Source organism: Triticum dicoccoides, chromosome 4B, assembly GCF_002162155.2.
Source record: "Triticum dicoccoides isolate Atlit2015 ecotype Zavitan chromosome 4B, WEW_v2.0, whole genome shotgun sequence".
In the NCBI taxonomy this organism is placed as follows: Eukaryota; Viridiplantae; Streptophyta; class Magnoliopsida; order Poales; family Poaceae; genus Triticum; species Triticum dicoccoides.
This window is the reverse complement of record NC_041387.1, coordinates 102,555,377-102,559,996: the sequence shown is the minus strand read 5'-3', so window position 1 is coordinate 102,559,996 and position 4,620 is coordinate 102,555,377.

Sequence of the window (4,620 nt, the reverse complement as noted above, 5' to 3'; positions counted from 1 at the left end):
CAATAATTGGGATTATTTCCAGTGATTACCTTAGTATGAGGTGATTTCCGGTGATTACTAAGTGCTGATGCTTTGTTCCGGTTCTCTATTAAAAGGAGGCCTTAATATCCCTTAGATTTCCTTATGGACCCCGTTGCCATGGGAGGGTAGGACAAAAGATGTCATGCAATTTCTTATTATAAGCACGTATGACTATATACAAAATACATGCCTATATTACATTGATGAATTGGTGCTATTATGTATCGCTTTAGGTTGTGCCTATTATATGATGAATATCATTCGACACAAACATCCATCGTTGATCCAATGCCTACGCTTTTCTTATATTGATCTTTGCTAAGTTACCATTGTTGCTGCTATTACAATCATCAGAAACTGCTACTGTTGTTGTTCCTGTTACTATTGCTAATTGCTGTTGCTACCACTACTACCAAAACCATCAAACTACTATGTTACTAAACACTTTGTTGCAGAAATATAATTTCTCAGGTGTGGTATTGATGACCCACAAGTGTAGGGGATCTATCATAGTCCTTTCGATAAGTAATAGTGTCGAACCCAACGAGGAGCAGAAGGAAATGACAAGCGGTTTTCAGTAAGGTATTCTCTGCAAGCACTGAAGTTGTCGATAAAAGATAGTTTTGTGATAAGATAATTTGTAATGGGTAACAAGCAATGAAAGTAAATAAGGTGCAGCAAGGTGGCCCAATCCTTTTTGTAGCAAAGGACAAGCCTGGACAAGTTCTTATATAGAGAAAAGCGCTCCCGAGGACACATGGGAATTATCGTCAAGCTAGTTTTCATCATGTTCATATGATTCACGTTCGTTACTTTGATAATTTGATATGTGGGTGGACCGGTGCTTGGGTACTGCCCTTTCTTGGACAAGCATCCCACCTATGATTAACTCCTATTGCAAGCATTCACAACTACAAAAGAAGTATTAAGGTAAACCTAACCATAGCATGAAACATATGGATCCAAATCAGCCCCTTACGCAACAACTTATAAACTATTGTTTAAGCTTCTGTCACTCTAGCAACCCATCATCTACTTATTACTTCCCAATGCCTTCCTCTAGGCCCAAATAATGGTCAAGTGTCATGTAGTCGACGTTCACATAACACCACTAGAAGAAAGACAACATACATCTTATCAAACTATCGAACGAATACCAAATTCACATGACTACCAATAGCAAGACTTCACCCGTGTCCTCTGGAACAAACGTAACTACTCACAAAGCATATTCATGTTCATAATCAGAGGGGTATTAATATGCATTAAGGATCTGAACATATGATCTTCCACCGTATAAACTAACTAGCATCAACTACAAGGAGTAATCAATACTATTAGCAACCCACAGGTACCAATCTGAGGTTTTGGTACAAAGATAGGATACAAGAGATGAACTAGGGTTTGAGAGGAGATGGTGCTGGTGAAGATGTTGATGGATATTGACCCCCTCCCGATGAGAGGATCGTTGGTGATGATGATGGTGATGATTTCCCCCTCCCAGAGGGAAGTTTCCTCGGCAGAACAGCTCCGCCGGAGCCCTAGATTGGTTCCGCCTCGTGGCGGCGGAGTTTCGTCCCGTAAGCTTGCTTATGATTTTTTCTAGGGTAAAAGGCTTTATATAGCAGAAGATGGGCACCGGAGGGTTGCCAGGTGGCCCATGAGGCAGGGGGGGCGCGCCCTATAAGGGTGGGCGCGCCCCCACCCTTATGGCCAGGGTGTGGTCCCCTCTGGTACTTCTTCTGCTCAATAATTATCATTAATTCCAAAAATGACTTTCGTGGAGTTTCAGGACTTTTGAAGCTGTGCAGAATAGGTCTCCAATATTTGCTCCTTTTCCAGCCCAGAATCCCAGCTGCCAGCATTCTCCCTTCTCATGTAAACCTTGTAAAATAAGAGAGAATAGCCATAAGTATTGTGACATAATGTGTAGTAACAGCCCATAATGCAATAGATATCGATATAAAATCATGATGCAAAATGGACGTATCAACTCCCCCAAGCTTAGACCTCGCTTGTCATCAAGCGGAAGCCGATATCGAAAAATATGTCCACATGTTTAGAGATAGAGGTGTCGATAAAAATAAAATACGGACATGAGGGCATCATGATCATTCTTATAACAACAACATATAATTTGTCATATGATTTCTTATGCTCAAGTAACAATCTATCCACAATGTCAAGTATGAATCAAAAACTTCATTGAGAACTAACAAACTATAATCTCAGTCATTGAAGCAATTGCAATTTATCATAACATAGGAAAGAGTCAATAATAGAGCTTTTCAGCAAGTCCACATATTCAACTATCATTTAGTCTTCCACAATTGCTAACACTCATGCAATACTTATGGCTATGGAGTTTTAATCGGACACAAAGAAAGATAGGGGCTTATAGGGTTGCCTCCCAATGTTTTACCTCAAGGGTAATGTCAACAATAATAGTTCATGCTAACTTACATCCAATTGGATATATATGTCAGGATATTTCCAACACGAGGTGCTTGCCAAAGGATAAAATAAAAAGGGAAAGGTGAAGATCACCTTGACTCTTGCATAATGTAAAAGACATAAAGTAAAAGATAGGCCCTTCACAGAGGGAAGTAGAGGTTGTCATGTGCTTTTATGGTTGGATGCACGAAATCTTAATGCAAAAGAACATCACTTTATATTGCCACTTGTGATATGAACCTTTATTATGCAGCCCGTCGCTTTTATTACTTCCATATCACACGATCGTATAAAGCTTATTTTCTCTGCACTAATAAGTCATACATATTTAGAGAGCAATTTGTATTGCATACAACATGGAAGCTTACTTGAAGGATCTTACTCAATCCATAGGTAGGTATGGTGGACTCTCATGGCAAAACTGGGTTTAAGGATATTTGGAAGCACAAGTAGTATCTCTACCTGGTGCAAGGAATTTGGCTAGCATGAGGGGGAAAGGCAAGCTCAACATGTTGGACGATCCATGACAATATAATTTAACTGAAATGTGAGAAAACATAACCCATTACGTTGTCTTCCTTGTCCAACATCAACTCTTTAGCATGTCATACTTTAATGAGTGCTCACAATCATGAAAGATGTCCAAGAACCACTCTTTCTTTATTACTTCCTATTAATTGCAACGATGACCAAAACTGTGTTTACCAACTCTCAACAACTTTTAATCATCATACTCTTTATATGTGAAGTCATTACTATCCATAAGATCAATATGAGCTCTTTTATTCTTTTTATTCTTTCTATTTTCTCAAGATCATAGCAAGACAGCAAAGCCCTTGACTCAACACTAATCTTTATTATATATAGCTCCCGGACTAGATTACATAGAGGGATCACAAAGCAAAACTCAAAACTAATTCATACCAAGACTTTACTCTACTAGATCAAGATATTACCAAAAGGATCAAACTACGAAAAATGGTAAAGATAGGAGTGTGATGGTGATACGATACCGGGGCACCTCCCCCAAGCTTGGCAGTTGCCAAGGGGAGTGCCCATACCCATGTGATTATGTCCTCGGAGGTGGTGAAGAAGGTGGTGGTGATGATGGATAGTCTCACATCGAACGTAGAAGTTCTTCCAACTTGCGGATAATGCCCTTAAGTGCGATGATATGATCCTTCAACAAAATATTTTCCTGTGTGAGATACTTGTTTTGTATGCGAGCTAACTCAATCATCTTGAAAGCTTCAATCTCAGTCAGGGTAAAGAGGTTAGGAAGAGGTTGAGGGATGTTTTCTTCTTCTGCCGCTAGAGCTTGATCCTCCATGGCCTTCTTGATCCCTTCATCCTTGTTGATCTCCCCAGGTTCTTCTCTCTTTAGCTTTATCTTCAATAGCCAAGCATCCTTGTCTTCATTGTTGGAGGAGGGTGATGTCATGATGCTGTAGGTCTATCAGAAAAACAACTCGAAACAAAGACAGAAGATTTTTGCGTGATATGGTGGTCAAAACCTTTGGGAGATTATATAATGATTTTTTACCGACTTAAAGAAGTATCGTGCAAGAAAACGGAGTCCGGAGAGCACACGAGGTGCCCACAAGGTAGGGGGCGCGCCCAGTGGGGTAGGGTGCACTACAAAAAAAAGACACATCCGTGACATTTTGTGCCGAACGAATTTTTTTTCTGTCATACATATGACACTTCTATGACGATAATTGTGACAAAACCCGGTATCATCATAGATGTGGTGGGCTCCTACTTCTATGACAAAAAATCATGACAGAAAATGGGGTTTTCGTCCTGGGCGGGCCAGAGACGCAGCTGCATGACATTCTTTGGGCCGTCCATGACGAAAAAAACCGTGGTAGAAGCGAGGGGGAGGAAAATTTCGGGGAGTTGCCGGTTACGGTGGGAGGTCGGGGGCCGAGCGATGCGCGTTTCTCTCGTACACGTACGCGTGTGTGTGCGAGGCGTTGGCTCTAACTGAACACGAGCGAGGCGTTGGGCTCTAACCGAACCCGAGCGATTGCACTGCAGGCTACGCGTTACTGAACCCGAGCGATCGATCGATGGCTGTTAACTGAACCCGATCGAGCGATTCCTTCGCTACTGCTGCTAACTGAAGCCGATCGATGCTGCCTC